Source organism: Mesocricetus auratus, unplaced genomic scaffold (genome assembly GCF_017639785.1).
Source record: "Mesocricetus auratus isolate SY011 unplaced genomic scaffold, BCM_Maur_2.0 Super-Scaffold_100676, whole genome shotgun sequence".
NCBI classification, from domain to species: Eukaryota; Metazoa; Chordata; class Mammalia; order Rodentia; family Cricetidae; genus Mesocricetus; species Mesocricetus auratus.
Genome location: NW_024429266.1, coordinates 84401425 through 84419882, shown reverse-complemented (window position 1 = coordinate 84419882; position 18458 = coordinate 84401425). Strand labels below are relative to the sequence as shown.

At 37.8% G+C, this 18458-nt stretch overlaps 1 protein-coding gene across 1 annotated transcript in view; it reads left to right on the top strand.

Moving 5' to 3' along the window:
- The first annotated feature begins 767 nt into the window (after nt 1–767).
- The window catches only part of Slc8a1 (solute carrier family 8 member A1), a 351192-nt gene continuing 333501 nt past the window's right edge, over nt 768–18458 (top strand). Inside the window, exon 1 of the mRNA XM_040738197.1 lies at nt 768–940. The gene's annotated coding sequence lies outside the window, so the exon portion shown is untranslated. The remainder of the gene's footprint in view (nt 941–18458) is intronic.

The following is an 18458-nucleotide window of genomic DNA, read 5'->3' as shown; positions in this document are numbered from 1 at the left end:
AGAAGGCTTAGTCTATCTGACACTAAAAGGAAGCCCCCTACTCTTCAGTGTAAGATTTATTCCCTGCTTAAGAATTAAGTTGGTTACATGCTGCAGAAACTGTTGTGTTGACAATGAACAAGCTTAGCAATTCTTGTTTGCTTAGGTGTGTGTATTCTTAACGGTAAAAAATCTTCCAAGTCTCACTTTCTCAATCAAGTGTTACTAGCTTAATGGGGCTGCCACAATAGCCTAAATACAACAATGTTTAAATAAGATCCTGCCAGAGAGATTTTTGACAGCTTTGATCCTCTGCTACGATGTTCGTTTAAGGTGAATCATCCAGAGGGTTAGGAGTCATTTCCAGTTAAAGAAATACCTCAAGCATAGATCCATTAATTCATATGCAGTAGGAGAGGGGGTAGTGTTCATTCAACCACTCATTCATTCATTCATTCATTCACTAAATGTCTCTCAGATCCCCTTAAAATCTTATTACTAATCCTCTCAGAATGAAGAATCTGGTAAGAAATCAGAGTTGCATAAGCCCACACCCTGCAAGCTTTGTGTGTGAATCAGGTAGAAGCTGATGATATGCCAAATCATGTGGAAAATAAGGCTGCCAATCTAGAGTGTATTTGTAAGAGTGTGTAGTGGCAGGATTGAGGGTGGGAAATGGGCTGGCTGGAAGGATGTCTATATGTGTATTTTTATCACCAATGTGTTGGATGAGGCTGAGAGCTGCCAGATAGCTTTTCGACAGCTTGGAGTTACTGTTGGGAACAGGTCCATGTATGGAAGTGAAAGCCGAAAGGCACAGATAAGCTGAGAGCCAGCTATGAGACCATGCTTAGAGACACTAAGGACAAACGTCCCAGGTCCTTTCTTTCTGGTCAATCTGGAGCAGCCGTTGGTGTATTTCTTGAATCCAGCCCATGCCGACAGAGAAGGCTTGACACAGGTAGGTGCAAAGCTTTTATGAAACTTATATAAGATGATATGCTGCTGTTCCTGACTGAGACCTTGATATTTTTGAGTGATGATGCCAAATATTTTTGGAAAAAAAATTAGGGTGAGATTTGGGTTGAGTTTGATGACTGGTGTATTTAACAGCTATTCCTTCAACAAGCAGGACAGTTTAACTACCCAGGGGCTGTGACAACACAGATTGGCTGGCAAATTAAATCTCTTTTTCCTGATCACTCACCATTCAGACTTGTGTGATCCTGATTCTTCCTCGATACTGCCAACAAGTTTTGGAATGGGCTACAGCATCCCATGAGGCTTTGATACATTCTGTGTGCTTTAGGGTGGGGCAGCTAAGATGTGTCATTTTTCTTTCGTATTCTTCGGAAGCTAAGAAAGGCTCGCATGTGTGGCTAGCTCTTCTTAGATTCACATGGGAAGGTTGGTAAAAGGCACTATTATTTTTAGCAGCTGAAGTCAGTTTTGCTGTTTCGTGGCAGCTCAAAGACTGATCACGTCCTGTTCAAAGATTTGTGTGTTGTTTTCACAAACATGTCCTGTGTAAGTTGAAGTAGCTAAAACTAGCTTTATGCCCTGGATTTTTCTCAGTATTTTTGGTGGTTTTTTTTCCTTCTTTCTTTCTTTCTTTCTTGTTGAGGTGCAAAAACATAAGGGCAAGAAAGAAAATACTTCTAAATAAGATCATCATTTTTTTCATCAGTTATATTTTGGAAATAGTGACTTGCACCAGAATAGGAAAAGCTGGGACTGGGGAGTCCAAGGTCAAAACATGGACAGAAACACAAGATTAACAATACCATAATACCAGCATCTGTGTGACTATTTTATTGTCGGGAATTCAGGTTAACCATCCAGTCACTGCATTTTGAAATGCCATTCCAGATAATTACCAAATTGTGGTTACTCAATGAAGGCGGTCTATTAAAATCACAAGTCGAGTAAAGTCTGTGTCTGCCAAATACTCATGAAAGTTATGGGGTAAGGGAGTATAGGATATACTTACAAAATGCATGTTTTCTTTTCCATGATGAAACCAAAATAATTCTTACAAGGGTAAAGAAATTCAGACTCCATATTTATCTTGTTGATGAAAATGTGTGCACAATTAAAATCAAATTTGAACCAACTCTCCTGTTTAGTTTAGTTTCCAATTGTGTGACATAACATGTTTGGGGAGGAAACAAATATTTAGTGTGTTATTTCTTCTCTGGTAACAATTATGGCATGAGAAATAATGAATAAATACGTATAGTTTGCAATGCTGAGCAGGCAGTTGTTCTCTGAATACAATAGATTTCTAGGTTTGACAAATATCGAGGAAGTGTACCCTGTGTTTTCTTCTAAGCTGTGAGTACTCCACTTAGACAAACAAAAAAGGCAGAAAAGAAGAGAAGATATGGTCTTATTTATTTCCATGATACAATATCATTATCACAATACTCACAACACTAAGCAATGGAAATTTTATTATCTGGAACTATTGTTTCACCTACCCATTTACATTGGTAATACATTCAACTTACACCACATTCACACTTAGCATGTTTTCCTTTTTAAGGTAAGTTAGACTTCACTAAAAAATACTAATATTCCATGAGGGAGTGAGAAGGAGAAGAGAGATGGGAGAGTAGTGAGGGGAAAAGAAAGGGGAAGGGAGGGGAAAGGAGAGGAGACAAAGAGATTGTAAATTCTTTATTATAAAGGAGCAGAACAGAACTGTCATAACTTTAGTTAAAGTGGAAGAAACCTAGAAAAGTACAAAAGAGTGGCTCTAAAATACTTAATTAAATACTACATACCAGATGACTTCCCAAAAGAACAAGCAGAGCAGAACCTTCCTGGTTCTCAGTATGTAGAAGGTTTGTAGAAAGGATATCACCAGCATTTGTGAACAGATGCAATGCATGTCGCTGGTTACTTTTTTCTCGTTTGCACACTGTCAAGCACATTTCAGATTCACACTCCTCATGTGAAATGTCTTCCCCCCTCTAACCAACAAATTCAAGAAACGAATACAAGTGATACAAAGGACTGGCTGCTACTTTTATGTGTAGTAGGTTAGCATTTATAGATAAAATTCATAACAGTCAAACCCTTGTCCTACTGATTTATGACTTCTTTTTTGAAATTGTTATTTTCTTATTCTTTGAAGTTTCATACACTGATAGCATTTATACTGATCTTATCCATTCCCAACTACTTTTCTTAACTTCGCCTAAGTTGCCCATACTGTCTCCCTCTCAGGTTGATGTCCAACTTAAGGGTAAAAAAAAAATAAGCTAGAGTACTCTGGTTATTTTTTCTGTTTTTGTTTTTGCCAACTTGACACAAGCTAGAGTTATCGAAAAGGAACCTCAGCTGAGAAAATGCCTTCATCTGATTGACTTCAGGCAACCCTGTAGTGCATTTTCTTGATTAATAATTGACAAGGTTGGGGACAGCGGCCCTGTGGACAGGTTGTTTTGGCTGTATATGAAATGAAGCTGAGCAAGCTATAGGGAGCAAGTTAGTAAGCAATGTTTTTCCATGGCTTCTACTTTAGTTCATGACTCCAGGTTCTGACTTTCCTCAATGATGGAATGATAGAACATGACCTGAGAAGTGTAAGATGAAATGGACTCTTTATTACGCAAGTTAATTTTTATCCTGCTATTTCATTCCAGCAACAGAAACCCTAATCAGAGAAGACAGTAGAATACAGGTGACTCATGACTTCCTAAACTTGGAGATATGACCATGCATGTAGAAAATCGATTCCAAGGTCTTACTTTGGGAGACTTGAAGTGGTTTGTATGAGAATGGAAATGATTTAATGTTATAGGTTAGAATAACCTCAAATATGAGGCCTATTCATGGTGACTAAGTCTAAGAGAAGTGTCAGTATATGTCCAGATAACAAATATCAGTGTTTTGATGTTTCTGTCGCCATTGTAGAGCCAGAAGGGCTACTCTGTGCTCACTTGTGATCTATTATGGCATAGTAAGTAGAAGGAGAAAGTGCTTAAGGAGATTCTAAGGGGAATGGTATTCCTGCATAGGATATAATCTACAGGAGGGGGAGGGTTGGTGCTTCCCATTCTGGAAATATGGACATTTTGGTCTATATGAATGCTTAACACATTTTAGGGGAAATTGCCATTGGTTATTCTAAATAATAATAATAATAATAATAGCAATAAATAAATATCCCAAACAACTCTATTTGCTGATGTGCTTAAACTTGAGACATTAGTTTCAGGCAGAACACCAAAAATCTCAAGAACACAAAAAATTACAAACAGCTTAAGACCAGAGGTACAACCTACTAGGGAGATAATTTGAAGACCAAAGAGACATGTTTCCACATGTGTAATGAATGACAGTGAAAATTCCCTAGACTCTTGGGTTATAAGTGAGCTGCCCAGCCCAGGAAACAAGTCTTCCACAGGCTTAAAGTTATGTGTTCTCTTGTGGACAAGTATTAGAAGAAGACTGTGCATCATAACATTTATCAAGAGATTTTTCAAACTACACAAACAGTAAAAGGGAGATTCATTCAGGTGTCACTCGGCATTCTTAGCAGCAATAGTCTTTCTTCCCCTTCTTACTGCTCCTGACTGAATCACGGTTCTCAACCCTGCACCTTTGGGTCCTTCAGGGAAGCTGAGGCTCTGCAGCACCTCTGATGAATTGAATACTCTACTGAGGACCAGACTAGGTTAACTCAGTTTCTGAACCCTCCCCATGAAATTGCGGCATGCAAATAAGACTAAGAGCCTGTTCTCCTGCCATAAAAGCATAATAGTCTAGTTTGCTGTAATGAGAGGAGTAACATGCCTCCAGCTGAAGATTATAAAATAATAATGATAAAAGCCCAGGTTCCTGGGAAATGTCTGAAAATCCCAATACTGTGAGGCAGAGAATTTGAGGCCAATTAGAGCTACATAGTAATACACTATCTGGGAGAGAGGGAAAGAAGGACGGAGGAGCAGACCGAGGGAGGGAGAAAAAGAAAAGGATAACCTATGTAATCTTTGCTGATGAGAAGTTCCTATTACACCTTCAGCATATGTAAATAAAACTTTTTCTCTATATATGGAATTCCTGTAGATATTTGAGACATTTCATATTCTTTAGCCCTGTGTTAACACTAGCCACAATTATTAAAAAAATAAACTATGCATATTGACAATAAGCTTCTTAACAGTGACTGCTAAATGAAATTTCATATTGTTTAGCAAATCATCACAAAACCAGCCTGAATGGGCATATTACTTCTGGTAGCAATGATTTTCAAAACAGTGGGCAGATTTCTCTTCAATGAAAGATTATGCCATTTTGCCTTTTATCTTTCAAGCAGAGATCAAGAACTCTGGAGAGACAGTGTGCATAATTACATGCAGAAAATATAGTAATATTAATTTATCACAAGACAAAATACATAAAGATGTATAAACACAAACCTGATTTTAGGACTGTGGATACAGCTTGGAGAATAAATGGCCTACAAGCATGGAGCCAGAGTTCAGTCTGCAAAACCTACTTTTAACATCCTGTCACAGTCACCTGCATTTGTAAGGCCAGTATCGATGATATGGGGACAGGAAGAGCACTTGTTAGTCTGTGAGAAGGGGCAGCTTTCAGAATACTGAGAGCTAAGGGTGCTTCATGTCAAACATGATCCTCAGCCTGACTGTTTGACATGTTGATGACTGCATGATATGGACAGTGACCTCAGCCTGGGTCTTTGGTATGTTAGTGACTATGTGATGTGGACAGTGAGCCTCAGTCTGGCTCTTTTGTACCTTGGTGATTATGATATGAACAATAATACCAGTCGTTATGACTCTCTACTGAGAATGAGTCTCTGTGATTTCTGTTAAATTGCAATTGTTGCTGGAGTTTCTTTTCCAGCCTGATCTAGTTGCCGATTCAGTCCCAAATAAACACAGGGATGCTATATTAATTATAAAAGTGTTGGCCGATAGCTAGGGCTTCATATTGGCTAGCTCTGCCTTTATTATTAACCCATTTCTATAAATCTATGTATTTCCACATGGTCTTTACTTACCAGAGAATGCCGGACCTGTTAATTCTTTATCAGCTACATGGCATCTCTTCGAGGTCTCCCTCTGCCTATCTTTACCAGAATTCTCCTCATCTCCTGTCTTGACTATCTCCCTGCCTCTATATGCCAAACTGCTTTTTTCATCAACCAGTAAGGGAAACATATATACATCACCATCATATAACCATTTTCCAAGGACAGGACAGCAAATATGAATAGGTTCATATAGTAGTCAATCTGTGATGATGTCATCCTTATAAGTAGCTTGGGTTTCTCCCAAGTCTCATTCACTTTCTGATCACTAAATATTCTGAGTGAATAGTACCTACACATCTATAAGCGTATAAATGACTTCTTTAAGTTCCTTAAATGATTCAGCACAATGAGATTTTCTAAAGAGGCTGGTTGATGATGAGCATTTAATTCTCCTACTGTGAAGCCTACCAAGGTGAACCTTGGCCACTATCACTCCCATTATCAAAATATACACAAAACATATGTGTGATCATGAATGTTTTATTTTTGGTTTTAATTTTATATGTATATGTGTTTCACCTATGTGTTTGGATATGTATCATGTGTGCAGTACCCACAGAGGACAAAAGGGGTGTTGAACCTCCCAAAACTGGAGTTACAGACAGTCTTGAGCTGTTGTGCAGGTGTAGGAACTGAACACAACTCCCCTGAAAGAGCATCATGTGCTCCAAACTGCTGGACCATCGCTGTCCTGAGTCTACATGTATGACTATTAAAATACATTAGAACAGTATAAAAATCATAACATTATGGCAAAGGACCCTAGAATAATCAGTTTCATAAATTATTTTCTAAGTGGTGTGTTTTTTAAGAAAAATTGAGACAGAAGAATCCACTGAAGGGTTACTCGGAGTATATATTAGATTTCAATGAATGATGACAATACACAATATTGTAACTTCAGTGTTTTCATCTAGTAGCTGCCTGTCCTCTGAGAGACAAGACACAATCATGGAAGAAACAGCACTAGAGGGCATTCTCAATGGCAAGCAATTGAATTTAATGTCAAGAAGCATAATTTTATCAAACTTTCTGTACATCTTTACTACTTTTACTAGGATGTTATCCATACAGAAATAAAAAAGAAAAAGCATTCTGTGAGATGAAAAGCATTTTGTGTGTTGAAAGTCTCAGTTCAGGTTCAGACACATCTGTCTTCAAATGCCAGCTACACAGGTTGCTAACATTCTAGGGACAAGCCACTAAAATCTATCTTGGTAGTTGCTAAATTCTCAGTAATTTTGGGTAACACTTCTCTCATACAAGTAATAACCAGGCCCAACCCTGCTTAGCTTCTGAGATCAGATGAGATTGAGCGCATTCAGGGTGATATGACCATAGACGTGGATGACACTTCTAAGCAAATGACATGCACTCCCTATGACTATGCTATGAGATGATCACATACATCACAGGTGGTGATGCCAATGCCCAAGTGTTTAAATAATGTGCCCAAAGTCATGCAGGCAACTAACAAGGCAGAATTGTAAGCTTGTGTCTAGCTTCTATGATACACTGTCCAATATTTCCTTATTGATCATTAAAAGTAATAATAAATCAAATAAATACGTAAAAAGTAGTCTGTAAAGAACCATCAAGTGGGAAGAATAAAATGATGTTATTATTTAGGATTATATTTATTCAATTTCATATGTTTAATAACCTAATCACTTGAAATGCTCTTCCAAGTGTCAGCTAATTAAGAAGAAATATTAATTGCTCTTTACAAATTAGCTTTTCAGATTGTCACATGGACATTCTTTAGGAATGGAAGCTAAACCATTTCTTTGTGATGATATTTCCATCCTTATCACTCCTTTCATATTATTCACATTTGAATAAATTGTATGGACATTCTAATCACCCTTTCTAGTATTCTTCAATGGCATAGAGCATGGGGATTTGGATAAAAATGAGAAGAATCTTTAAATGGAAGCATTGTAATTCTCTCATACATGTTAAATCCCATTTAAATTCTAATTCATAAATCTAAAACCAAGAACAAGAAATCCTCTTGATGCTCAACTTACATTTTAGATTGTGATTATGAGCTCAGGACCTCTAGGAGTTTAACATAAAATATGCACCAATATTGTGAGTCATTGATTTAGTTTAATAAAAATCATGATGAGATGTATTTTAACTAAGGCGATAAAAATTGGTCAGTTTTTTTTTGCTAGACGAGTGCAATGAAAGTTTATCTTTTCTCCTCTCTTTTCATCATGCAGATGCAGAGGGCTGTTACTATTACTGAAAAGCCATCTGGTGGGACAGACACCTCCATCTTTAGAGGGTTGTGTCAAATCTGCTTTCTAACACTCCTGTGTTTTCTCACCACAGACTCAGGAGCACTTATTATATTGTTTCTCCAAAGATGTCTTTCCATTGTTAACTTAAGTACTCTTCTGTTTTGAGGCAAAAATCTGTTATGAAACCAACATTAGAAATGGGAGACAAGAGTAGAGACACAAGTAACAGAGTTCTTTTAGCCCCTAGATATCTATATATCTGAATAAGCTTTATTTAAAAACATTAACAGGAACCAGTACCACATCAATGGTATACAGGATAATATTCTGAGCAATTACAAACATTGGAGAACCAGGTAGATTAAAAACAGCTACCGCAGGGTCACAAGGACATAACTTCACAGAATCAGTGAAAAGCCAGACATCTGACTTGAGTCTGTAATCCAGTGTTCCAAGGGAGAGATGTGGGGGAGAAAGAGGCGATAGAATTATAAAGTTTCGCTGGGCGGTGGTGGCACACGCCTTTAATCCCAGCACTCGAGAGGCAGAGGTAGGCGGATCTCTGTGAGTTCCAGGCCAGGCTGGACTGACAGCCTCTAAAACAATACAGAGAAACCCTGTCTCGTAAAAACCAAAAAAATATATAGAATTATAAAGTTTCTGAACTAAGTTGTCTGGAGAACACAGAAGTGAACACAGAAAGACCTGTCTTAAGTGAGGTAGAAGGTGAAGGCCAACACCCTAGTTGTCTTCTGATCCAACATAAGTGCAACATGATATATGCATGAATGTATGCACACAACACACATCTTAGTAAAAGAAAGAAATTGCAAAAAATCCCCATACACAATATGCTAAACATGCACAAAGTAACATAAACTAAATCTGAGCACTGTCATTATGTACTTAATTTATGATAAATTGATGTATCCCAGAGCTAAGGGAAGTGGCCTACTTTACTTTGACAAACACAGGCTAATGTAACCAAGACATACCTCTAAAGATCTCCTTCATCCATAATAGTTTTAAGCATAGATTATGAAATTACCTAATAAAATTATTTATGTGTGTATTTTCATAGACTGAGAACTCTATCTTAAAAAGTTGAGCAAGGCTACAAGTTTCAAAACAGAGTTTCCAAAATGTGGTCTGAGAGAGTTCTTTAAATTTAGTAATACTGACAATGTTATGCCAAAGAGAAAGAATGTCTATGGGTTGTTGCACAAACATCAAGTCCATCTCAGATATGTAGACAGAACACTATTATATCACCATAGAATATGTGCTGTTGTATTATGAACCCTAGGGAGATCTTTGGTACACATTGGTGTAAAATGATTGTACTCATGTGTGCAGGCCAGATGAACACTGTGATGCTAGGGGAAATACTCTGGAGAGGTAAACCATATAGACTCTTTCAAAGTGAAGTTTTAAGATGACTATAAGTTCAATAGAGCAGAGTTCATTTCCAGAATTGTATTCACATTACTTCTTGGTCTGTATTCATTGGCCTGAATCAAACAAAACAAATCAGAATCTCATTAGGAATTCCAGGAAAGGAAACACTTTATTCTGAGAGTGAAATTTAGGGTATGTTTAGGGATGCTATAAGCAATGGTGATACCCTGTACTAAGATCTTGCTTGAGTGGACAGGATAGATCAGATTGGAATAATAGGAACTTTTATTTTTTTCTCAGGCTCCACAAATGTGTTGGATGAGGTGGTACTGAGCACTGACATTCCAACTACATGAGAAAAGGGCAACCACAGAAAGACACAATGAAACCTGAACTATGCTGGATGTTCCTCCATCCATTAAGGCACTTGGATTTGGAATATTTCCCTTTCTTAATGTATTTTCTTGTCTGGCTAGGAGCTATATTGGGAAATTTCTAGAAATGCTCAGATTATAAGAGTCTCTGATTCTATTACACCTTCTTTTGCAAAATGAAGTAGCTATCCTGCATCCATATTCATCAAAAGTGCACACACATATGTCAAAAGTAAGTGTTTGCCAATCAAATTATCTAGGAGGAGAAAGATGCCATGTGGCAATTGTCAGTGTTTTTTAAAACTGTCAGTCTTCTAAAGTGAATAAAAGTGTGCAGCATACCTAGTTTTCTAACGTGTTGAAGAACTAAAAATAGTGTAAATGTTATACTTGGAGTCTATTAATATATCTTAATATAGAGAAACATCTGAGTACTAAGGTAATTGGTGTATGATAGACATAATTCAAACAATATTCAAGCCAAAGAAAAAGGCACTCAATAATGGGTGGGGGGAGTTCAGAAGTATTAATGGGAAGTTATTTTAAATAGGGCAGTTGAAAGAAATGAAATTTAACTGGAAAACTAAATTAAATGAGGAAAACATGATATTAATATTTGAATTTATTTCCAGAAAAAAAGTGATAAATAGAGAGTGTGAAAGTGTAGAGGTAGGAACACACCCGTGGTCCACTTTAGGACCAGTCAGGAGCTCGATGGGGGCTTCGTGAAAAGTGGAAGTGATGTAAAGGTCACACCAGAGAAGTGACCATAATGAACTTCAGGAAACCCATCTGGGATTCTTGCTGAGGACGTTAGGGGCCTTTGGAGGGTTATAAGCTGAGAAAATGAGAGGTATAATTATCATTTAAAAAGTCATGGGGAGAGTAGGTTTATTAGATTGCAAAAAGGCAAAAGGAAAATAGAAAAATACCTCACAGGCTGAGTGTCTATATAATTTCTCATAAGAATAAAGAAGTATTTTAAAAATGAATTATATAATCATTGGCTTTTTGTGTATTACACAGTTGAATAAAGAGTTCTTTAAGAGTAAACGGGGAGCATTTATCATAATGTATTGACATCAGTGAGCTGGGAATGTCCCAGACAAATTGGAACATGTTTTCTTTGACTAAAAAGTACAAATGAGTACTGAGTGGGTGTTTAAAGAACAGTAGCTAATAATAATAACTTTAAACTTTCCCACTAATATTGAATTTAAAAATATTAATCACTTGAGTAAAATAATTTTGTGAAAACACAAAATAGTAATGACTCAGGTAAATTGAGTTTTATTGTGTGACTTCTTATGGCTTTTAAAAAATTAATTTTCCTTAATATTACCTGCCTTAGTATTCTTTACTGTGATTCAATGTTTCTCCAACTCATTTTTCACAAGTTTTTTGAGCCTTATGTGAAACTGACATGAGAAAGTGAATGTGTAAGAAACATAACTCTGAGGTCTGAACCAGAATTTTTACTTAACTCTGTGGTATGAAAAATATGTTTCAATTAATTGACAAATACATATTTGTATACTCAAAGTGTACAATGTGAGTATAATGTGATGATTTCAGGTATGTAGGCAGATAAATAAGACAGGGAAATGATAGATAGATAGATAGATAGATAGATAGATAGATAGATAGATAGATAGATAGATGATTAGGACCATGAAAATGAACATATATGGATCAATAGATGGATGTCAGATATAGATAGATGATAAATTGATAGATAGATGATAGATGATAGATAGTAGATTTCATCCAATGAGAAACACTGATGCACTGATTCTAGAGTTATGAAATCCCCAGTCTTTCATGACTGTAACATGGGAAGAAGCCATTTCTGTGAACATTTCGCTTTCTGTGAACATCTAATGCTTGTTCTGTGGTGGAAGTATCATACTTCTATTTATGCCTAAGTCATCTTCAAAGCAAAAGTTTCTAGATTCTCTATCCTAGAATCAAAATCAGAGTTAAAAGTAGTAGATCAGAAAACCAATTTTGAAATGGCTGTTGGCACAGAAGCTAAACAGAAAACTGAGATGTGAAGACAGAAAGAAGGAAACTGAGGAGCTGGTCAAACAACCAAGCAAAGGATAATCCTGGGATCTGGGAGACAGGGTATGTATGGCCTGAAACTGGCTCTCCCTAAACTATGGTGAGAGTGTGCAAAAAGGCTGATATCAGAACCCTTGAAGACTCTCTTTGAATTTTATGCTAAGTAGGAGAGATAGAGTCTCAACAAATGACTGCCTAAACATGAGTTGAAGAAAGGCTACATAAGTAGCCATGTTGAAGCAGATAGCGGAGGAGAAGCACAAAAGGCCTACACAATGACCTACAGGCAACTAAGGAAAGCCAAAGTGGTAGAAAAAGGTATGTGGTACCAAATTATTAGCCTTTAAAATATACATATGAGTAGCACTATACAGGCAGAGATGGTTGTATTTATATATTTATGAATATGTATGTATATTTGTATATGCACATAACAACAATTAATGAGAAAAGCAGCTATGAATTTGTAAAAGACCAATGATGAATATGTAAGAGGGCTTGGAGGGAGGAAGGGAAGGGGGAAAATAACATATTTACATAGTAAACTCAAAAATTAAATAAAACACAAAAATATATAATTTAGAGCTGTGTCTCACTCAGTTCATGCCCAATTTTATGATTGTTTTAATACATGGGCTCCTACTGCCCACAATTGTGAGAACGGTCATTTTGTATTATTGTTATCTGAGCCGAAAGACATCATGGAAAGCGTATGACTCTTTGTACCAGAGGGATATCCATACAAGCTCTAGCACATCTGCTTACAATGCAAAAAGCCAACAAATGGAGTGTCTTGAGATTTTCTCTGTGACAGAAAGTAAACTCTCAGTACAGAACATCTTATACTGAATATGCAAAACACCAAAGGAAAGGACCCAAGCTCAGGATGGACTCAGAGAAATTTTGTCTTTACTCTTCTCCAATGATACCTCCTTATTTTCTAATCAGATGACAGTGAGTAGGACAATTTATGCAAAAATGATAAGCAGTATCAGGAACAAAGGGGTGGATGTGGGTGTAAGAAGAAATGACAGATGGATCTTAAGTGGGCTCGAAATCAACATGTGCAATGAGAAACTTACAAACTCTCCTACTCTAGCTCACATAACTTTTGAATTGAAATTTATATTGTCACTAGGCTCGTCCAGTTTGGAGAGGGGTCATTAGAGTTTGGATCAAATGATGCTAGTGTATATTTTTCATGGTTAAAGGGTCTCGAAAAGGAGAAAAGGTATATTCACATACACTCAGATAAATTAGGTCTTTCCTGAACCTTGAGTTTCTAGCTGCAATAATGTTTGGAGATTAAATTCTTTTTGTCAAGTGTTTTTTGTTTGTTTGTATGTTTTTGTTTTAAGTGGTTAAATTAAATAAATAGGTCACAAAACTAAATAACTTTAAGTTGCAAATCTGGGAAAGGGGCTCGCAGGAATAGGGCAGAGCTGACAAGGAGAATTGGAGAGAGAACAGCAATAACACTACATTATGTAAGTATATGAAACTGTCAAATACCAAAATTAATGGGGAAACATTTTCCAGGTGGTTGTGCGGATGGGACAAAGCAAAAAAAGAAATCCCATTTCAAATGTTAGCATAGCAACCGACACTTGACTTCTTCTTATTAATTTTTTTAATTTAAAAATAATCTTATTTTACATACCAATCCCAGTTCCCTCTCCCTCCTGTCCTCCCATTTCCGCTACCATTTCCTCATCCCACCTCCCCATCTGCTCCTCTGGGAGGGTGAATTCTTCCTTCCCATGGGGGATCATCAAAGTCTGTCACATCATTTGGGGCAGGATTGAGGCCCTCCCCCTGTACCTAGAGAGAGAGTATCTCTCCATGGGAAATGGACTCCAAATACCTGTTCATGCACTAGGGATAAATACTGGTTCCCATAGACTGCCCAAGTTCCCCCAACTGACACCCACATTCAGGGAGCCTAATTCCCATTTGCTCAGGTCAGCTGTTTCTGTGGGTTTCCCCAATATGGTCTTAATCCCTTTGCTCATCACTCCTCCCTCTTTACAACTGGGTTCCAGGAGGTCAGCTCAGTGCTTAGCTGTGAATCCCGATTCTGCCTCCATCAGCTACTAAATGAAGGTTCTATGATGGCATTTATGGTACACATCAATCTCATTATAGGGAAAGAGCATTTAAGGTAGCCTCTCCATTATTACTTAGATTCTTAGTTGGGGTGATCCTTGTAGATCCCTGGAGATTTCCCTAATACCAGGTTTCTCTTTAAGCCCATAATGGCTCCCTCTATTAAGATATCTCTTTCCTTGCTCCCAATTTGACCTTCCTGATCCCTCATGTCCTCCTCCCTGCTCCTCCTTTCCCGTTCTTTTTCTACTACCTCCCTCCCCCTCCCCCTATGCTCCCAATTTACTCAGGAGTTCTTGTCCTTTCCCCTTTTGGATGGTCCATGTATGTTTCTCTTAGGGTTCTCATTGTTGTCTCTCTTTTTTGGGAGGGGGTTCGAGACAGGGTTTGGCTTTGGAAGTTGTCCTGGAGCTAGCGCTTATAGATCAGACTGGTTTCGAACTCACAGAGATCCACCTGCCTCTGCCTTCCAAGTGCTGGAATTAAAGGCGTGCACCACCACCGCTAGGCATTATCTCTTAATGTACATAACATGGAGAAAACTGCATAAGTTTGTGCAGAGGAAAATGTGGGGTCTAGCCCTGGTTTACCCACTATCAAATTTTGTGACCTTGATAAATTACTTTTTTTGAGACAAGATTTTTTTGACTCTAAAATAAGAGCTTGAATTTCACATTTCCTAATACCTTCACAACTTGGGAATGCATGTTAAAAACTCAGATCCTAGAGCTTGGCAGGTGGCTCAGTGGTTAAAAGTCCTCTGTCAGAGGACTGGAGTTCAGTTCTGAGAACACAAGTTTTAGTTCACAAATACTTGTTATTGTGTCTTCAAGTAATCTGAAGCCCATTTTAACTTTCTTCAGTACCTGCCTGCATGAAAACACACACACAAATAAAATGCAATTTTTACAAAGAAAACATAAAAGTAAATAATCTTGAAACATTATGCTTTTTACATAATAACCTTTTTGGTTATATTTTACATGGTTATAAATGCAGTAAGATGCACAGTATAGGCAAAATATCTCAGTTAAGGCTTCAGAAATTTTAGTTATCAATTACTTATTATTCATATATCTGGTACAGTGCGTCTGTGTGTGTGTGTATGTATTTCTCTATAATGTAATTGTCATCTTTGACTCCACAGCCCAAGTAGAAGCTATCTAGAGCTTCATTGTGCATTATAATTTTTGTCTGTTTTCATAAATGTGATTAATTGCTCAAGTTGAAAAGTCTCAGCCAAGCTGATATTAGAAGTTGCTACTTTTAGTTTTATTCTTAGCTATCTCTGTTTACCTACACAGAGTTATGAATCCACTGTTCCTTCTCACTTCCATCTCAAATTGTTATCCTGTTATATTCAAATTTGAATCTTCAGGATATGTACAGAATTTTAAATGTCTATGACTCATTAAGCATCTATAGGACATCAGTCTTGGGTTACTCAAAACATATTAGGATTCTAGGTTATTAATTGAGTTGCAATCAATCTTGAATACATTATTGTATTAATATTTATAGAGAGAAGCAAAATGTATGCATTCCAGATTAATTAAACAAACAATTAGAGCATATGAAATTAGAACTAAATGATCTGAAAACTGCCTAACAAAATTATTCCGTGTTTATTACCATCTGAAAGACTAAGGCTTCAATTTAAAATTCCTATCTACAATGCAAGGTTAAACAATAACAAAATACCTATCTCTATATTCCACTGAGCCCAATTTCTTCAAACCTAGCACATTACATATGCCCTTGCAAACATGGGAGTGCATGTTTCAAGTGACTGGCATTGCTTTGACAATGCATATTTTCCTTGACTGTAAATAACATACCCAGGCAATTTCACCAGGCTCTTGGGGGGGGGGAAAGTTCCTGCATAGTTGTCATTTAAATTCTCACGAGAATTTCTCAGTAGTTAAGGGAACAAACTATACATTTTTTTCAGTGTTTAGCATAGACTTCATGAAATCGTGTAAAAATATTTTGTGTGTGTCATTATGTGAGGGTGACCACCTCCCTCCATTCACAGGGGTTCTTAAGTCTGAGGAATGTCTTTTCAGTAGGTTGATACCAAGAGGGTTCCTTGAGGATTCAAAAGACTGTTTGAACGGCTCAAGTTCAGAGCTTGCTGTTAGGGGACAACTCTTCCAACTAGCTTTGTGCTCTTTTTGTGTACTCCAAGAAACTCTGCAGAAAATTGTCAAGAACTTTTTAACTGATCTTGAGACAGCTCAAACTTCGAGCCTGTGTTCTGGGTCTGACTCAAGTGAGAAGAGGAAGACTGCTTGCTCTTTGGGGCTGTGTGTGTGTGTGTGTGTGTGTGTGTGTGTGTACACATTGGTGTTTTGCCCGCATGTATGTCCATGTGAGGGTGTCAGATCTTGGAGTTACAGACAGTTGTGAGCTACCATGTGCTTACTGGGAATTGAACCCAGGTCCTCTGGCAGAGTGCTCTTTTTTATGTCAAAAATTTGTTATTTTTTCCCATTTTTTATTTTTTGATTTCATTTTACATTCCAACTAAAAACCTCCCACAATACAAACCTGGCACATGAGCTAGCTTGTTGGAGGCCATTCCTTAGGGTGAAATGCGATGTTCAGTGGCAGTAGGACCACTATAACCCTGGCACATAAGCTAACTTGTTGGAGACCATTCCCTATGGTAGATACCATGTTCAGTCTTAATGTGTGGGAGAGAGGCCTGGTTCTGCCCCAGCCTATTGTGTCATTCAGTGCTCTAACCCCTCAGCCATTTCTCCAGCCCTCTGTCTGCTCTTTGGATTTTGTGTTTCCACCCTCCTGCTGGCCTCTCACCAAAGAGTTCTCAGTACCAAAAGAAAACCAAATTTTTTTCTGAATTCCATCCACTCAATATGCCATAGTAATTGCACTCAGGTATAAGAAATACAAACTGCTCTGCTATCTTCAGAGTCATGACCATTGTTAGGGAGGGAAGAAGAAACCTTTATGTGGGTGAAAGGACACAGACACACAGAAAACTCCCCCATGCTTCCAGGCTGCACTGTGAGGTCTCAGTTTCCCGTTCTAATGTACTCTACATGACATGTTCACATTAAAGCAAATGTGGTTACTTTTGGATTTACAAGGCTCCTGTCATCTTCAAGTACAGAACCTTTGCTGGTTGATTATTTCCTGGTCTTACTGACAGTGAGAGTGAGCAAACAGACAACATTAGAATCATGCCTGTCTTGGAAATTCCCAACATGTTAACTTGCACAGGCTGGAGTAGTTCTATAAGCCCCAGTTTCCTGCCTATGAATATCTGACTCCATGACCTTCCAATGGCCCCAGCAACACTTGCCTGAGATAATGCTTACTCCATACCTAATGCTATTTCAGTGACTTCACAAACACTAGTCATTATCATAGTATATTAGGGTAACCACAATAACTACTATATGAGATCGGCTTCCAAACCTAACAGACTATCCTTTCTTTCAGGTCTATCATCTTCAGCAGTAGTATAGGCACCCACTGGAGACAAATGCCTCAGTTGCAAATATCTTATGTCGTTCTCAAATCTTACTGAAATATCACCCTGGTGACTTGAAATTTCCACAGCAAAAGCATGGAGATATCTGACAAGAAAATAAAGCAAATTGTGCGTAATAGCAGTGGGGGCACAAGTAAGGACCTTGGATGATCTTTCAATGAGGGATGTGCTTGGGTAGGAAGTAGAAAAACATGAATTAAATTAATAGCTCAGAGCAAGTAGTTTTAGAGAATTAAATTAATAGCTAAGAGCAAGTAGGTTTTTATGAATTAAATTAACATCTCAGAGCAAGTAGGTTTTGTTTTTCTCTTTTTTTTCTCTCCTCTTTGGTTATATTACTTTTTTAAAAATTAGAAACAAGCTTGTTTCACATGTCAATCCCAGCTCCCTCTCCCTCCCCGCCCCCCCACCAGTCTCCCTACCTCCAACCCAATCCCCACTTCACTCTCCAGGAAGGGTGAGGCCCTTTGTGGGGAATCTCCAAAGTCTGTCATAACATCCAGGGCAGGGCCTAGGCACTCCACCTTGTGTCCAGGCTGAGAGAGCATCCCTCCATGTGGGATGGGCTCGCAAAGTCCATTCGAATACCAGGGATAAAAGTGATTTAGTACACAAGGTACCAAAAATTGCTGAGGCCTCCTCAATGACACCCACATTCAGGGGGTCTGAATCAGTCTCATGCTAGCCTCTCAGCCTTC